Genomic DNA, 20,004 nt, shown 5'->3' with positions numbered 1-20,004 from the left:
CTCAGAGATCGTAAACAAAAAGTAGTTCTTGACGGAATTAGCTCTGATGTTGTAAAAGTTACATCAGGTGTTCCACAAGGAAGCGTAATCGGCCCCCTGTTGTTCATTATATACATTGACGATCTCTGCTCCCGCATTAGCAGTAAAATACGTTTATTTGCTGACGACGCTGTCATCTATCGCGAAATTAGTGATCACTCTGACTATGGAAATCTATCATCGGACTTAAACAACGTTCATTTGTGGAGTCAAGAGTGGGGACTCGAACTTAATCTGAGCAAATGCATGGCGGTACATTTTTTGCGGAATTCGTCCAACACTAACAATGTTTATGCAGTGGATGGCATTAACATAAAGGCAACAGACGAAGTGAAGTACCTGGGAGTTACGATAACCTCGAACCTCACGTGGGGAACTCATATAAAGAATATTTGCGGCATAGCCCTGAAGAAATTAGGATTCGTCAAGCGTATTGTGGGAAGATTTTCGGATGAGAAAGTAAAAGAAAGGTGCTATTTCGCTCTCGTCCGACCGCACCTTGAATATGCAGCGAGTGTATGGGATCCAGTGCAGAAAGACTTAATCCGCGAGCTTAATAAGATACAAAGGAAGGCTGCGCGTTTCGTCAAAAACCGCTACGGGCGTACAGACAGTGTTACCCAGATGTTAAGCGAATTAGGCTGGGAGCCGTTGGAGACTCGGAGGCTGCGCGCTAGGCTTAGATTGCTTGAGCAATTGAGAATGGATATATTTAAGAGCGACACAGAGAACATAATCTTAGAGCCACACTATATTTCCAGGTCCGACAGAAGCGATAAATTAAGAGAGATTTTTAGCCGAACGGATAGATATAAGAATTCGTTTTTCCCCCGAACAATAAAGAACTTTAATAAACGCTTGTCCCAACCTCGTTAGAGCACTTTTTTTTTTTTTTTTTTTAATAGCTGTAAACGGCTGGTGTCCTAACACCCCCTGCCACACGCCTTTTAGGCGGCTTGCGGGGTATTATGTAGATGTAGATGTAGATGTGGAAATACGCGAGGCTACACAAAATCTAAGCCATACTAAGATATGGTAAGGAATTGTGCCCAGCATTTCTAGGACATGAGCCCATTCTCTCCACCCAGAGAATATTTATGGGGAAGGGAGACCAACTAATAGTTAGCTCTACAATTGAAAGGAAACTGCCTATTATCTGCCCTGCAACAATGTTCCAAATGTTTAAAAACACAAACGAATAAGCGTTTCACCATTTTTATGTGAGACTGGCCGATATCATTTGAAGATAAATTACGGTATGTATTCGTGCTCAAACATTTGATAGAGGTATTGCGCGCCAATGCGCACAGGAAAAACCCCTCCTGTCCACCATTTTGATAAACTCGGTGATTTGAGTCTCCACGAGCATCTTATGAAGAATGCAATATTTTGGCTCTGGGGGGAATATTCTGTATTTCCAAATGAAAATTACCATATCATGAATCTACGAAGGAACTGTTCAATGAGGAATACATTCCTTGTGACAGCAACATTAAAACGACGTAAATAAACCGTTTTGGAGGAAATGAGCCCTTAAGAGAGTCGTTATTCGTCTGTTGCAAGAGGTCTCTAAGTGAAATTCAAAACAACGTCGGTGTCTGGCTAAACCTTTGTGGTCATCCTAATCTGATATAATATTCGGAAATTTGGAATAAACGCCCAGAAAGTCACGTGGTTCCAATGCAAAAATACGCTGAACTTCTCTGTGGGAGTGACTGAATGCCCATTCGATGCTTAAGAGTCGTGATCACGGTGATCCACTTTCTCCACCTATCCATCCTATCCTATCCATCCTATCCTAGGCTATCCATCCTAGGCTATCCATCTAATGTTGAACATTGAGGTGGCCATAGAAGACACTGGCGTACAATGTATTTTATCATGTAGTATTTTCGTATTTATTTGCCTTTTAATAGGTGGCGTTGAAATTGGGGACCGTGTCAAACACATCCAGTACACCCATAAAGATATTTTAATGATACGCGTATGAAGGACGTGTGACACCATTGCAATGAAAAAGCTCCTGCTGAGAATTACTTTGTAACTCGATGATGTCATTTCCCTGCCAGTTGGTTGCGGGATCCTAAACAGGGCCCACATGCCACAGTTTCAGTCTTTGCCGTTTGCATCGTGTACACGAAGTGAGTAAGCAAATTGTTGCGGTCGATGGGCACCGATAGTAATGAAGCAATTTCGTTGTTTCTTGGGAAAGAATAAGATACTGCTCCATTATTGCTTGAATTCAGATCGTTGGGTTGTGTTCGCTTCCTACCCCGCGAGTTTCGGTCCACATCCCAGGGCAGGGTCAAAGATTCGTCAGATACTGCCCGATCTCTTCTTGAGATACTTTGTGGAGGGCATTTCAAGTACAAACCTCCGCCCGTTGGGTGGGACGTAAAGCTATGGACCTCCTTGGCGCCTGTTGTTGCTAATCCCGAAGCTGGGTTCTCCACCCTTCCCTTACTGCCCGTCCCTCGTGGGATGAAAGACCTTAGCTGTCGGTCACCTCCTCCAAATATCATTCCAAATTTTCGAGTGCAGTGGATTTTTCCTTTTAGTACCACACGTTATATTATGCCAATTTTTTCTGAATTATTATTTTTCTTAAATTCATTACCCAAAAATGCAAGGTGTCCGTCTTACGCTACAGATAGAGGCTCCTTCATTAGGTAATATTTGGCGTGCCTAAAATTTTAAGTGTACCATAGCCTTGTCTGCGAGATGAGAAATTCTGAAAGAAGGTATGCAGCGACGCTTCCCTCCTTTCGTAGGTAAAAATAATGAATACTAAATTGGAAAAATGAAATTTACTGTAATTGGATTCTCAGTATGTCCGTTTGCTAATTTCTGTGTAGAATATTATTGTAAGTAAGGCACGAAAGATAAGCTTTGCGACTAGCAAAAGATCTTTATAAAAATCTTGAATTTATGACTACTAAAGGGAAAACAATATCTTGCGAAAATAAATAATAACCGTGGCATTTGCTATGATTATTGAAATTTTGTCTTGTTTTTCCATTGAATTTTTTCTTTCTCTTCTTATTTTCCTGCATTCTTTCTTCGTATCATAATAATAATTTTTTAAAACCTTTTTTCCTAACGGAAACCCTTTTTATTATTCAAACTCAGACCGATCGGCTGCTAGTGAATCGATGGTGAAGGTAATGAAATCAAAGGTTCAACTTTAAACAACGTTGGGGTACTAATTCATTAAATACAAAAGTATAAGCCACTATATTTAAGGAATTATAATGTATGAGATTATATTTCGATACGCAGTTACAACTGACAACGAATCCCATGGAATGCGTACGTGGTATGCATTCAAACGAGAAAGTAACACAAAGGTAAGCTACAAGATCCAGACCTTATAGAACGATAGAATTTGAACTTTCAATGATAGATAAGAAAACTAACTTAAGATGGTAGCCAATAAATCTATCTCCATCACAAAATATTTCATTGGTCTTGGTAAAAAAAGCATCATGATTAGTTGAGCGATTTTCGGTTCTTATGCATGCTAACTACAACTAAAATTCGTCCACCGCCGAAATAAAATTAATAAGAACGGCGTGTGGACTTGATTGATATGGATAGTGAAGTCTTCTGACTTCTTTTCATCCTTGTCTTCTTTGTATAACGCCCTTGCGTTCGTCATTTTTTTTAATTATTGTTTATATATTTAAGATATCCTCTGGGGTTCGAAACCTATATCTATAGGTGTCTTTATAGGATATTATTTCTTTAATTGCTTCGTTCTCTTTGTCCTCCAGATCGTCAAAATATTTCTTCGCTGTTTTTCTCACCACCTCTTTGGCTGCTGCCACTTTACTTATCGTGTACACTGCTTGGTTGCCCAAACATTGCCTTATTTTAAATATTGATCGCAAGTGTCGTCTCTCAATTCTATCGATTTTATCGATTTTCTCTTTGGTTAGTAAACCCCACAACGCCGGTGCTGCGTACAGTAATATAGACTGAATGAATGATTTGTATAATATCGTTTTTTTTGCTACCAGCGTGGGGTTGCTTTTTAGGAAAAAAATTATCAGCACAAAAAATGGAGAAACGTATTAATATTATGATTGCTCTATTTAGCGAGTTTAATATATACAGCTTCTAACGTAATAATCTTCAATTTATTTTGTTGCGACTTTTGTCACCGAAAAACTTTTCTATCCACACCAGCAAAATTATATGAAGCATGAGATATATAATTATATCTTTATAGAATCTAAATGAATAGAAAAGTAAAGGAATTTAGAACTTTATTCATAAAATTGGGAGCCAATTATTAGTGACTTTCAGGCATTGCTTATGCTTAAGTCCTAATTACGCTTCTTTTGACTTTTGAAGCCTCCTCTGCAATAAGTACACAGCAGCGATTGTTATATACCAGTATGAAAGCCGAAAAATCTTAATATACGACTCTCGTTTGAAAAATCCCTGCAAATAACTGATTTAAGACGGAGATCGCGGGACCACTTCCACTTCGGTTGATAGCGAAAGTCCACTGAACGAGATACGGTCAGAGTCCTCTGGATTGTCAATAATACACACTAAGATCCTATGAGGGATTAGTGTAGAGAACTACCATCCAGAGGACGCTGGATACGGTTACCTATCAGCTCTGCCATGCGGCCGACGTTGAATATCGAATAAAATGTGCGCGAAACGGCAATATTTATAACGCGTAAATGCCATGCTCATGGGTGTCCTATCCACCAGTTTATATCAACCGGAGCGGAGGTCGTGACGTCTGACTTTACCGGTCCATTGCGTCAGGGGCGCAGCTAGGAATTATGTCTGGGGGGGTTTAGGGACAACTAACGACGGGGTGTGTAGGGTAAGGTATACCCACCAGGATAAGCGGTAGGTACGAGACTAATATATTGCGGAATTTTATAGATAAAAGATCAAAATGGTGAGGTTAACGCCTTTCTGAGGGATATTTTATTAATCCTTACAATATTATATTTGTAAAATGAATCAAATTAATTAATATGAGTAGAACTTAAAAATTTCTCTGAGCTCTGGGGGGGGGGGGTTTATCCCCCAAAACCCCCCCTCGCTGCGTCACTGTATTGCGTGTGTCCGGGAGGCGGGTTCGCGAGTGTACACGTAAGCGTGTCTACCCCATTCAACCTCCCGTGCGGGTGAATTGAGCGAAAGAAGAAAAAGGGGGTGGTCAAAAGGCGCACTCTGAAGAGGTGACGAAGTGAAAGCGAGAGATGCTTAAGGCGGTGGAGGGTAAATATTGGAACTGTCGTGGGAAAGGAGAGATATTGGGGTCTCATTCTTTGTGTTCCTCCTCCTTGGAGTGGCCCTAAAGGGGAGGAGACGGATGGACGACTTGTGTTGGGAGAAGGCGGGAAAAAGGAATGTGGAAGAGAGCGGGTGGAAGGAGGAGTTTGCCTCGGGTGACAGCAGTGGTCTCATATGCCCAATAAATAAGAGCACCAAGTGCACGAGTGGAAGGAGGCTTATTTGGGTTTCCCAAAACTTTGTTATCTCTCCGTATTTCAGCGTAACATAGAGAGTTACGTTTAATGAGTTTTACATCTTATGCCGTGAAGATTAGACGGGGTAATGTCGACAGGATAATGACAGCTGAATGAACTAAATGCCCTCTGGTTATCTTTAACTCATTTAACTTTAATGTAAGCTTCATGTAAAAATTGTTCGTAGTTATTGAATTTTTTGAAAGCATTTTATTGTCTTCCCGAGAAAACGAAAGAATTTGTTATCCAAAAGTTTGTTCTTTTTTGAAGACCTAATCACTCTCTCTGATTAATTTTCTCTGAACGTAACTTCAAAACGCGTGAAGACTTTTATGTCTGTTCAGCTCCTCCACGCACCTCTTTCGCTCAAAGTTATTCCTTCAGTAATCTATTACCGCACTATCAATCGTCGAGCCATAGAGCAATAGGGTAGTTTCCTTCATCAAAGAAAACGAAAGGCATTGATTGCGATCCGTTACCTACCATTAGTGTATTCATAATACACAAATTATTTGATTTTAGAAATCACAGTTTAGACGAATAGCAACGGTCACTTTTAACCTCATTTGAAAAAGGCCAGATTGGCGCCCATGCGATGCCACTCCACGTGACGTCACAGGGACCTAGTTTCTATACGAGTAGATAGGAGTTTTACATCGTCTGAGACTACCAATGCACGCATGAGGCACAGAGCTCATGGAAACATCTCTTAATAATCACCCATTAAAATTACTTAAGTTCGGAAAGTTTCCTTCGTTTGCTAGGGTAATAATAATCCTTATTTAAGCCAAGCGCTACCTGCTAGCAGGTAGCTGAGTACCCTGCTAGCAACCTGCGTAGTATCAGCGCTCAAGCCTGGCCCCAAGGTCACCTCACACGCCAACAGCTGTAACCAGAAATACGTCACACGGACTTTTCCCATCATTCCTACATTCATTCATTCATTCATTCATTTCCGTCGCGTTTTCGCGCGCTTGAAATTTTTCACTTTTCGTTTAATCGCGAAAAATAGATGCTGTCATTCGAAAATTTAAGAGCGTGAAATACGCACTCCAGGAATAATAATCTTTCGATTTAGGCATTAAAAAATAATAGGAAACCGCCTTCGAAGCTGTATGTGCATTATTCTGTGATCGATCTTGTCATACTCATTACGGTCGATGACAATTTAACTTCTGAGGTCGGCGTAACTCGCCCGCAACATGCTCGTTAAGAGTGCCTTACTTGATCCATGGCAACGAAATATCCACATAATCACCCTCTACTTTTTTCATACAATTCACGTGTAAAAGACCCGTGATAACCATTGTGGGTTTAATCGTAAGCTTACATGGCATTACGCGTGGAAAACAACAAAATAAAATATTTCAGTAAACAAATACTGTCGTTCGACTTGGATAAGGAATTTTGAACATGATGGAGGAGTGGTCTCAGGGTTCAGGGGGTATTTTTCTCCAAAAACTACCGAGCATCGATGCCATTGGATTGGGATCTCCATGGTATTGATGACGTAATAATTGCCTATTTTCTTTTGGGCATTAAATATTTTCAAAATTGTCACTTGAGAATCATATTTTAGCGATATCGGTACTGAAATGCGAGACTGAAATTTAGCTGTATGGAAGTAAAATATGTACATTAAAAATACATTAAAATGCGACGGTTATCTTTCCAAAACCAGCCAGTTTATAATTATCTTTCCAAAACCGGTCAGTTTATAATTGGTTTTTACTTATCTTATAACACTCTTTTACTGGCGTTTATGTATTTTAAAACTTTGATTCTCATCTTACTCTGTACTAATGTTGGTCGATGTTCTAATATGAAACCGACTTAATGAATTTATTGGTCGCTTTTTAATTAATTTTTTAATTTAATTAATTAAATGTTTTTCTTCCCTGTCTGAGAGAATTTTTTCTATGCTAGTTTCAATGGGTCGAACGAGATTGCCATAATTACACTCAAACTTGTCTGATACAGCCTAGAGCAAGTTAGGTGACGCAAATTTTATTCTTTTCAATATTTTAGCCTTCGTGCGCGGTCATGAGAGGCGATCGTCTCTGTCCGAAATATTCTTCAAAAGTGCACTGTCGTACAAGTTTTGGCTCCTTCTAATTTGCCACTCTTCCACGTGAGTAAGTGTGGAAATTGTAGCCGGCTCTCGAACCCGTTTACACATACAGCGGGGAAGCACTATTGCAGGTAGACGGTCAATGCCGAGGAGACTGAATTGATTAAGCCAATCCGATAAGAGTTTGATTTCTGTTGCTACATCGGTCGTTTTTCAATCGGTTTTCAAAAATGTTCGAAGCGCAGCGATTAGTGCAGAACTATTAACTTTTTACTCGCTTTTCCTTAACTTGCTCCTTCTGGTTTTCTGTTTCATCGGTAAAATCTTGCATTTGATTCTAAACCACATTTCCCATTGTCGGATCGCCTTGAAATTTCGCACGCTTGCTTACTTCTGATGGCAATAGAATATTCAATAACCACAAATATTAATTTTTTTCATAATTCTCTTATTTATAAACTAAATTAAATTTTCTCGAAAGATGACACCGCGCGCGGAATAGCATTTCATCTAGAGATTGTGCCACTGAGAGTTGTCGGAGGAGTTCAAGCCTAGTACATTCCGAAATTTCGATTTCAAAATTTAACTTTTTTATACTTCACAATCTACTAGATATTAATATCGCGTGCCAATACTCACATATCAGGCTCTGCTACACAAATTTATAATAAATCTAATCAACATCCAGGATATATTCCCTGAGGGACGAAGAAGTTATTTTTTAAGCTTTTTATTGCATTTAATTCTGATATTGGATAAAGTGAGTTTTTAAAATATGTTTTTATTTTTCCAATGTTTTGCAGTTTAGCATTTACAATTGTACGGAATAGCATCGTAAAGTTATGAATTTGATTATTCATACTGTCAGGAATATTAATTATGGTCAACGGCCCTGATTACAGCTTATTTCTCCATGAAATCTCAGCATCGCGGGTGGTGACTTTGGTGAACTCATTCAAATGCGTGGTGGGTTACAATGCATCTAGGGGCCAACTTGAGAATTCTCTACGGTAGAATTCGTGGTTAATTCGATTGGTGGATACACGCATGCCAGGCTAAATATCGCCGTCCATAGGAAGGATGAATAACGCAACTCATTTGAATTTTATACTCACTGTTGATTGAGGGACTTACCTGAGATCATAATTTTGATTTTAAAGCACCGCGAGGAATAATTCAGTGCAACTTTTTGGGGACTGCGAAACTTTTAGTTCGAGCAATAATTTTCTAGACATCACTCGTCAATTTTGGCGACCACTATCCATTATTTTCACTACTCTTCATTGTGTACAAAACAACGCTCTTTCTATCGAGTGATGAACTTGGTGTTTCAGTCGATTTTTTCAGCCTTTGACTTTTCATTGGTAAAATAACGCCATTCGGAGCTGAGAAAGGGAAGAACTCAGGGATGGAGAAAGCAATTTGGCTCCCCTGTCTTCCCATGGTATTTCACCTCAAAATGTCATTTTCAGAGGCCATTCGAGCTATCATTCGGTCTGTCCTTCGCAGGGAACGGAGAAACGGTCATAAAATTGCGGTTCGCAGTTCAGACCCCTATTCGCGTGACGCCTTGGCGATTTGGGGCGCAGACGCGAACGAGGGAACTGCCTTCATCGGCCGGCGATAATTTTGGGGGTGAGGCAGGGGGCGATGGGGGGGCGGGGTTAGGGGGAATAGAGGAGTCGAGGTATTCCCTTAATTTGTTTTCCTTAAAGTATATCACTCGCAGTCGGCCCTTTCCCGCCTCTGCCTTTCGCGTTCAGCGGTGTATTCTGAGATGTGGAGGATTATTCAGTTGGCGCCTGTGACGTCAGGAGGGGGAGTGTGGGGGGACACCGCAAAGGGGCCTTCTCTTTTCGCCGCATTCTCTTCGCCCTTCATCTCCAACACCCCCAACCCCATCCACCTCTCAAACTTTCCCCTCCCCCATCTCATCTCTTCTCTCTTTCTCGGGAAGTAGTCCATAATTGCCAACTCGAACGATTTATGCGCGACATTTTAATAGTATCCTAATAATTTTACGTCTATCTAGGGGTGCGGGGTAACTTATGGCCTTCTCCATTGTTTATTCAGCTAAACGAACGGTGCTCATCTGCCTCTGTGGCTCAGGCTCAGCGGAAACGAGACTTGCGCCCCATTGGCCCGCGTTTCAACTATAATTTATGCCGTTATATTTTGAGAACTTCTTGATTTAAATTGAAGAGTTAATTCAGCGGTTCGGAAGCGTAATATTTTGTTCAGTCGCGACCTTACAAGTATTTTATAGGGCTTAAATGAGTTGACACTTTTGAATGACTCATTAGTAGGGAGGAATTGATCGCTATTCATGGCTGTAAGAATAATGCAGTCTTTAGTTGCTACTTCCAGATTTGGCTGTAAAAACGCGAAAAAATAGCCCCCAACTCTTAGCCTGATGTTTTTATAAGTAATCTCCATATTTTTTATGATTAGTTTTATCTTTCATTACAAGTGGAGCGTTGATTATTGTTTGCCCACGCTTCCGTCCGAATCTGATTTCTTTCTAACAAGCGAGAATCACAGTGTATCTGGGCTAATTTCCGGGATCATAAGAACGGCTGGCGAATATCATTACTGTAATTAGTGCTGCATGATTTTTACCAGAAGAGGTAGGTGAATATTTTATGCGGAAAAGTTCTCGATTCAGAAAGGATTCACGAATCCTGATAATGTAGAGGAGATGATTTGACTTCGCAATGGATTTCATATATTTGGCAACAGTAACTTTACGTTAAATTGCTTTGACATCGTTTCGTTGCTGATGTTCAGTAACATCGAGTAGTCGGTTAATTTGAATTACAATTGTGCGTGTGAAAGAGTTAAATTCCTGTAATAACCAGATTTTTTTGGGGTAGATGTTCATGGATACATTCAACCCCTTGTAGGGTACTTATTGTTGGTAATATTCAAATCCTTGTTCGCCAATCGTCCGTGGTGAACGCATTCTCATGTGCCCTCAATAGCATTATGTGAATCTTTATGATATTTTGTTTATTCTCTGTAATGTATTCAATTCCGCAATAAGTTTTCGGTATCATGCTGAAATTGATCGATGGAAAATTAAACTTTCAAATCAAACTCATCAAAAATACAATATGCATCGTCAGAGAAGTGAAATCAGGGTGTTTTTTTTCAAAATTTTCAGATTTCGGAAATCATTATGTTTATAAGAGAGTACTAGCCAATCAAAGTTGAGCGGAAGACGGCCAGCACTGTGAAAGGCGGAACCTAACCACGAATACTACAATAAAGGATTATCAATTTGAGCCCTAGATGTGTTGTCACCCGCCGCGCATTTAAATGTGTCTACGAAAGGAGCCACTCGCGTAGCTTTCTGGCAAAGTTATTAGGATTTCACGGAGAAATAAGCCATAATAAGGCCTGTTGATCATAATTTATATTCCTGATGATGTGATCCATCAAAGTCATGGATCAAAGGAAGTAGTCAGAATTAGTTGAATGATTCATGCGCGTGGCCTCGGTCGTGACGCGAAGTGATACTGCGTAATTTATATTAATTTTCTTAAACATTTAAATATAAAATACTCCGTGATGTCCTTAAAAAATTGAGTTAACCTAACCTCATGACCGTTTTTTGAGGGGTATGTAATTACACAACTTCTCTAACGATAGACTATTTGGGCAGCACAATTGAAGAAAAGGTATTCAACAGCAAGGACTTCAGGAAGATACTTGCCTTAGTAAAGCAGTAATTCGTGAATAGGAAAGACATAATGAGAGGATCGATATTTAAGACTTTAAAGAAAAGGCTATTGATGAGTCTGATCTTGAGTGTGCCGCGATACGGTGCGGAAACGTGGGCACTTAGGGAGGAGGACGAGTAAAGACTGGAGACGTTTGAGATGTGTGTCTAGAAAAGAATGGAAATGTGAAGTGAATGGAGGTGAGGAGGGACGACGAAGTTCTGGACAAGGATGGTGGGTGAGGAGAAGCAGCTTGTAGATGAGATTCGGAGGAGGCAGATGGTATGGTTGGAGTGAGTGCTGAGCGGGGAGGGTATGTTGAAAACAGTGTTACAGGGTAGAATGCTTGGTAAACGAGGGAGAGGAAGGAAGGGAATCGGAGTTTAAGATGGAATGTAAGGGATTAGGCCGTAAGTTGAACGTAATTTGAATTAATTGGAACGTAAGTCGAAAAGGGAGGTCCATGAAGAGAGGAGCCCATTTCTAGAATAGTTAGTAAATATTCCAGGAAAACCTGCCTTAATCAGTAGAACAATTTTATGCCGGGTGATTTAGATTAAAAAATACTTAAATTGTTGAGTGTAGATACCTGTATAATAAGCAGCATTTCATTTTGAATAATTTCATTCAATGTAGAGTTTGTAGGTTAGTCTATGATTACTGATGATAATTTTATTAAACCAGAATATTTTCAAAATATAACTTTTGCAATATCACTTGGGCACAATTATTGCAATAGCAGTTGGTTGAAAACCAAAATGATGCATTGTCTCTGGTACAACGTTCAAGAACCTGTTCAGGCTCAATAAGTGTATTAATTTATTCCGGAGACTTTCTGCATCGAGTTTCGTTGCAAATTCAACATTTAAAAAAATGAAAATAATATCGGCGGGATAAAGGTTTCATGAATTGCAATACCTTCATTGTAAACAGAAGTCCCAATCCGCCGTGATTTTAAGGGGGCTTGAAGTTCTGCTATCGATCTGCTCTGCCGAACTTCGAGTAATTTTGGATTTAGTTGGGGTGGTAATAGAGCACAAGGTCTCATAGGTACATACAACGCACATGCAGGTAATAGTTAAGGACACTGCAGCCCGGTTGGGAGGCGCAAACAAGGCTGCCAAATTTTACTCTTCCGTCAGCTGCACAAATGGTTACGAATAGTGTTAGTTGGATTTCAGAAAATGAAAAAAAAATGCATTTGAAAAGGTTTCAGTGGTAGAGATTTTGATTTCTCCGGACCTTACGTTATGAAGATTAAATGGCCGTGGCAACGGTCTACATAACGAGCATGCCACTAAAGCTATGTGTCCACTGGTCGACACTTGATATCGAGGTATACCTCAGAATTATGTCCTTTGGAGACTAGTGTCAGCCTCCAAGACTCAAATCTCGGACATTTATTTCAACAATGCGTCCCCTGAAGGAAACTAACGGAAAATTACGCCGCTATTAGACCTGAGACCAGTCTCAGAAGAACGTAATTGTTTCGAACTCTGAGACATTGTCTCGAGCGTTGGGAAGTATGAGTGTCTACTAGCAACAATTAAGGTCTCCGAGACTTTATCGCAGGTTGCCTCTGAGAGTGGTCTCACTCCAATTTTCACTTATGACTCGACCCTCACGACTTTTAGTCTACAATGGACACTTTAATTAAGATTTTATCTGCAGAACTTTAATTCCGAACCCTGATGTTATACAAACTACGTTATTTTGTTTTTTCTTTGTTTTCCGCAGTTCGGGGAAGGGGGATGGACGCCTATTGAAGTTTTGTCAATTGGCTTCATCGGCCATAAACAGGTAATGGAGCAGTCAATATGGATGTTCTTAAATTCGTGTAACCACCTTTGAAAGAGGATGGGCGTGTGTAATCTAAATTTCAATTTAGAGCTGTGGGACAGGGCGGAGGCATCCTGATGAGCGATGGGGTCCCCCGATTCCTTTGAGGCGCCGCCCGCGGGGAGATGGCTAAGAGTGGGAGGTGGCGCCGCTGCCGGTGGTGGTGGTATGTGGCCGAACCACACGCCCCCCCCTCTTTCCTTCCGATCGCAAACGCCCTTCTTCCTTCTCCGTGACTCACGAGGCGATTTTTACAACCGCGAAAAGGATAAACTCCTCTCCGGGGTTGGAAGTTTCCGCTGACCCTCGCCATGGAATGCGTGGAGCACTAGTATAGCCTTAATATGACAACTATGGGGCAGATCATGAAATTATCCTTCTTTCAGTTGGTAAAAGCAGTTACTCAAATTATTCGATATCATTAATAAATATTATTTGTCATTTATTATTTTTTATCATTAATATTATTTACTTATCCTCTATTGCTGATATAGTTACATCTCATTATTAGGGTGTCTTCGTGTGTCATCTTTATCATGGTGCAAGTTCTGTTTACTGTGACGTTGTTAGAGTATTAAATACTACAACAACAGCTGTGGCGTTGTTAGAGTATTTAATTAGAAAAGAAACATACTTGCAGGTAATTTTTAATACTATTATCCAAATCATTTGTGTGAATGGATGAATGAATGATGAATAACTTGGTGTCGTTCACTCAAACTAGAAATCGTAATTCGTAAGAGAATTCGGTAGATGAAGGGAAATAGAAGTTACGATGGTTAAAATTCATCCCATTCAGCCACTCCCTCGTAAGTTTAAAAGAAGAGAGATCGAAAGTCGCTGTCCACGTTTTTGAGTCGGTGACACCATAGCTCTTGTTCATTCATTCGTTAAGGGAGAATGTTGAATTGATGAAACTAATCAGTGGCGGAATTAGAGGGGGTTGGAGAGTTGGGGTAGACCCACCCCCGCAAGCAACGGGAAAAATTCTGAAAAATGACATATCACGAAATACAATTTACATCATTTTGGCACTTAAATTTTGGGTTTAAATTGTAATTCTGCGGTAAATCATCACAACAGGTAAAACATGAGTAAACTACAAAATTCTCTTAGGCTTTGGGGGGGATCTGTCCCCTCCCCCCCCCCCCTTAGCTACGCCCCTGATACTAATTGCTAAGTAGGGAGTAAACGACTACGAAACACGCGAGGATGATGTGAAGGTATGCCAATTGGGAGAAGATGAAAAGCCGTGACCTCTCCACTCGAGCTCGTATCGTCAAAAACTTATACGTGAAAAGATTAAGGAAATTGAGTTATCGTCGTGGATAGCTCGATAAGTCGGCTACGGATTGAAGAACGAGAAAATACGGGTCTCTTTTTTTTTGCCAAACTCTATCACAATAAAAAAATGAAATTGGTGCATTAGCCAACTGTCCTTCGATTATGATCTCTCACATTCTAGACAAGTCTACACGTGCACACTATGCTATTCGCGTAAAAATGTTGTAATAGAAATAGATTTAATGTCGAGGATAGGGATGCAGACATACAAAAAATATTGGGGGACCTAAACCGGGGATCTTGCCCCGGGAAATTTTATAAGTAGTGAGTTTTAAGATTTTTAAGCATTTAAGAAGAACCATATGATCAACATGAGAACCCTGATAACTCGAATCTCGATATCTGGACACTCCGGGGGAAATTGACAAACCTGAAACATTTTTTCCTCATACCCATAACGAATTTTTGAGGGGGCTCGGGCCCCCTCAGTCCCCATGGATTCAACGCCACTGGTCGAGGATGGTATTTAGAACATTTATGTTACCTTCGATCAGTGAGAACCTCGACTCTTCTTTGGCAAAACTAAAAGGAATAGGAACCTTGAATACCTATTTTGGTTCAAGTGAGCCATTTTACTCCAAACATCCCCACATGATGCTGAAGACGAAATGGACGGAGAGGGTGAGCAAAAGAACAAGGGAGGACACTATGGATAACTGTTCGCCAAAGAATTACTCGGTGGATTGCCACATAATTAGAAACAGCGATTTGGAAACATAATAGAATAAAAAATCATGGAAAGGTTTCTAGAGGAAGACCAAGGGACCAATGGCGCAGCGAGGGGGGGTTTGGAGGATAAAACAAACAATCAAATATGTTTTCATGCAGCATTTATAACGCTGAGTAACACGCCACGAGAGGGCATGGGAAACTTGCAATGAAACTTTGAACGAACCGATCGCCGTCCTCTGCCTGTGACTGGTGAATTAGAGAGCACTGCACAAACAAAAGATTCTCTCACACGCGCAAGTGTAAATATCCACGAGTAATCGTTCCGTTTGCTGATGATGGGTTATGTAAATAGTGGGGCACCTGATCGGTAGGAGAGTGTCTGGTTTCGTATCCCGGTCAAGTCAGTTGTCTTTTACAGCAATTTTATGGCAAGGGTAGCACTGAATTTTCTGAATTATAAGGTAATGAACCGTAGTACATAATTTTCACGAAGTGGCGCCTATAAGACGTTTGGGAGTTTTTTTTTAAATCATCGCACAATAAATGCATATGGAAAGTTTTATAAAAGCGTTTCAAAGTAAGGAATAAATTAAGAATCTTAGCTCTTTAAAATCTGTTCCTGGAAAGTGTTTTCTTTCAATATGACCGCATATAATAAAGCAACGACTGAAAATGCGGGATTAAATCTAACAAGGACGGATTTGGCGAAAATATTGAATTGAAAATAAATATTATCCTGAGGGCAAAATAACCGAATAGTTATTTGAAATATTGCTGTATTTTACCATTTTTATCCAGCATTAGCGTTCCCAAAGGTAGCATCTGTCACAATCAGCCAATATCATGCTTTCTGCATTTTGTTGATCCCAAGCAGTCTCTGGGGTTTATCCATATTCCCAATAGGGTTGTTTCCTTCATCAAAGAAAACGAAATGCATTGATTGCGATTCGTTACCCACCATTGGTGTATTCACAATGTACAAATTATTTGGTTTTAGAAATCCCAGTTTAGACGAATGGCATTGGTCAATTTTAACCTCATTTGAAAAAGGCCAGATTATCGCCCATGCGATTCCACTCCACGTGACGTCACAGGGACCTAGTTTCTATACCAGTAGATAGGAGTTCTACATTGTCTGAGACTACCAATGCACGCATGAGGCACAGAGCTCATGGAAACATCTCTTAATAATCACCCATTAAAATTACCTAAGTTCGGAAAGTTTCCTTCGTTTGCTAGGGTAATAATAATCCTTATTTAAGCCAACCACTACCTGGTAGCAGGGCACTCTGCTACCTGCTAGCAGCCTGTGTCGTATCAGCACTCAGAGCCTCGCCCCAAGGTCACCTCACACGGTGACAGCGGGAACTAGAAATACGTCACACGGGGTTTACCCAGCATTCATACTTAGCCGTCGCGATTTCGCGCGCTTGAAAATTTTCACTTTTCATTTAATCGCGAAAATTAGATATCGTGATTTAAAAACCTAAAAGCGTGAAATACGTACTCCAGGAGTAATAATCTTTCGATATAGGCAATAAAAAAATAATAGGAAACCACCCTATTGCTTGGTCGAATTCCGATGATGTCACAGATTTAGCCAAATGCAAATAATTTGTGGAAGTTCAACGAGTGACCGCCAACGGCGCGCCAGTTACGGCCTACTAAAAGGGCTCAATAACACGGGAGCTGTTCATTTCCATTGTGTCATTGTTTTTACCAAGAGCATTTTTATTTGGAAATACGGAATAGCCTCCATGAAGTCGTGTGTGTTGGTATAATTTATTCTTTTGGAAAAATTAGCACGTTATTGCTAAGATAATTTCTCTTGGAACAACAGAATAGCTCTGCTGACTTCGAAAATGGTATAAATTCAATTCTTAGAAAAATTAAAATAAGCGGTAAATATTTTTAAAAGTTCCTATCTCTTGTCTCTTTATTGAGTCAGTATTACACATAGGTACATCACTACGTTTCTCATGGCAATTGTAAAAAAACTGTTTATTTACGTGTGTGAAGTTTATTATTGGTGTGTAAAGAAATACTTCGCTGATGGCATTTTAACAGAGTTTCAGTGGGGAGGAATCGCTCCATAATGACGTTTCCTTGAGCTGTGAGCGGCGGCTTAGAGCTTTTTCTCCAGTGGCACATTTACTTCGGATTTAATGCTGCTCTCGGTGCAAGTGAAGGAACCCCTTTGCATCGCTAGTTTCCCATCGATACTCCTCTATTCTGCATCCTCTGGGATGATGGCGGTAAAAATACACTGCGGCCCTCTCGCCCCATTTGACGGGACCTCTATTTGAAATATCAGCGGGAGCGGCTCCGCTCTGGTCTGGGGGAGGGGGGATGGGATGGGACCCCGGGATGCTGGTGATAAAGGGATTCGCGGATCGGGGGATATCGCCGCAAAAGTGATTCCACCCACGGGGAGTGGGAGAGGAGGGGGGTGGGGTGGACGGGTATTTAGTGGGGAAGGAGGAGGGGGGGCGAGGAGGATTAGGGCGGCTAATATAAGGCGAGCTGCCATCGCTCACTTGTTTATGTTGGACGGAAGAATCGGCTGAAAGAAGAGAGCCACGGGGTTATTTTGAAAAGGAAACGGCTGCGGGAGGGGAGGGGGAGGGAATGAGGGGGGAAGTAGGGAGGGGAGTGGTGGTGGGGGCGTGCCGGGGTGAGACTGTTATTCATGTTTGGCGAGGAGCGGCGAGCGTTGCACGGAGGCGAAAAATCGCGCGTGAGAAAAACGACGCCAGCGGTTCCCACTGGTGGGGGCGATAGCTCGATGGATTATGTAGTTTCCATTATCTACGTATGTAAAACCCTTTCTCGTTCATTCATGATCCATGATTGTTTAAGTATACCGGGACTAGCCACGGTGATAAATTTTACGGAGTCACCCGCAATGCAGAAATTGTGCGAAAAATCCACAGAGGAAATTCGCATAATATGCTCAGCACCTAGTCCACCCAAGCCCACAAATTTCCAATAATTTTTCCTCTGTGGATTTTTCGCATGATCCTTAATATTGCGTGATATAGTTTTGGAGTGATCGTGTTATTCCATTAGAAATATTTAATGCAAGCATTCATATTAATTATGTTGCATTTTAAAGACACAAAGATGTAGCAATAAGGGGAATATAGTATAATGACACCCCCTAACACTTGTGGCCAATAAGGTTCGGGGTAGAAAGAGAATTGGAAGAGACAGGGATTTAGACTGAGCATCTGATACCATTATAATTCTCCTTTGTTTTTGTTAATTGATGAAGGCCATGAATATTCCAGTGGAGCCTCAATTCAGCCTCTAGATGTGTTGCCAACCACCACGTATGCAAACCTATTTACAAAAGTCGGCACTCGCGTTGCTGGCGGGCAGAGCGATCCGAATTCCACGGAGAATAAAAGCTATAATCAGGGCTGTAAACAATAATTTGTGTCCTTATGACGTAATCCATCAAATTCATAACTTTAAAATGCACTTACTCGCAAGCAGGCCGTTGCTTGACCCCTTCTAAGGATGGTGGACGGCCATTAGGGCGGATCGCAAAAATCGATTTTTTTCAAATCCATCTGGCCCAGTGAAAAAAAGTTGTGGGACCGATCAAAAATAAGGCCTGAAAAATTTGAGACCTGTACGTGAACCCCTGACCCTCGCTCAAATGCAATTTAGGGGGGGAGGGTCAAAATTCGAAAAATATAATATTTTATGGTCATTCCCTATAGATTTTGCCGAGTTACTGCCCTTCTAGGGAAGTAACTCGGCAACCCTTTTCTGCGTGCGCAGATCTAAAAATATTTCATTACTTCTCTGAAAGTTGGTAATATAGATTTGTTTAACGCCGACGAGGCGCCAAATACGGGACAAGTCATCTCACTACGCATCGTTTTTTACCTTCTACCATCTTCTGATTTATATTATCAAAGATAAACGACCTCCTAACAACATGCGCGGGATGAATTTTGCTGTATTGGAGGCGTGGGAGGGGTAGAAGCGATCGGGGAGGGGAGGGGATCGGCCTGCGGCTCTTGTATCCGCGACGCTGCGTGGGCGTTGGAATATTTTCTTCGCGGACGCGGACTCAAAGTAGGCATTTTGTGGCTAAACGGTGGCAGATACGTCAAAATGCACGAAATTTTTGCTCTTAAAGGGCAGTAACTCGGCAAAATCTATAGGGAATGGCCATAAAATATTATATTTTTCGAATTTTGACCCTCCCCCCATAAATTGCAATTGAGCGAGGGTCAGGGGTTCACGTACAGGTCTCAAATTTTTCAGGCCTTATTTTTGATCGGTCCCATAACTTTTTTTCATTGGGCCAGATGGATTTGAAAAAAATCGATTTTTGCGATCCGCCCTAACGGCCATACCCGGAGGGCGCCAGCACTAATCAGGGGTAGGACAACCGGGAGGTCTGGGGGTGTGGAATATGATAAAGAAATTTTGAAATTATTATCCCTACCCTCTTGAGATTGAATTGAACCTTACCAGATTGAAATATGTTAATTTGAATAATTATTTTGTTTGCTCAAAAAGTTTTTAATTATGTTGATAAATGGGACATCATTGAAATCAAGTTAACTTCTCAGTGTTGGTAATCCGGCTGTAAATTTGTCAGTTTCGGAACAGTGAGAAAGATTTGCAAGCTGGAGGGCGCACCGGGATTGTCCCGTGCGCCGATAGAAGTGAGGAGACTAAGAGACGATGACCCAGAAATCCTGCAGCCTGGAAATGAAACCGACAGTTCTTCAACCGACTCGGAGTGATACTATTGCACGTACATGGGGAAAGTTCAACATTTATTTAGATATTC

This window comes from Ischnura elegans, chromosome 1 (genome assembly GCF_921293095.1).
Source record: "Ischnura elegans chromosome 1, ioIscEleg1.1, whole genome shotgun sequence".
In the NCBI taxonomy this organism is placed as follows: Eukaryota; Metazoa; Arthropoda; class Insecta; order Odonata; family Coenagrionidae; genus Ischnura; species Ischnura elegans.
This window is presented reverse-complemented; position numbering follows the sequence as displayed.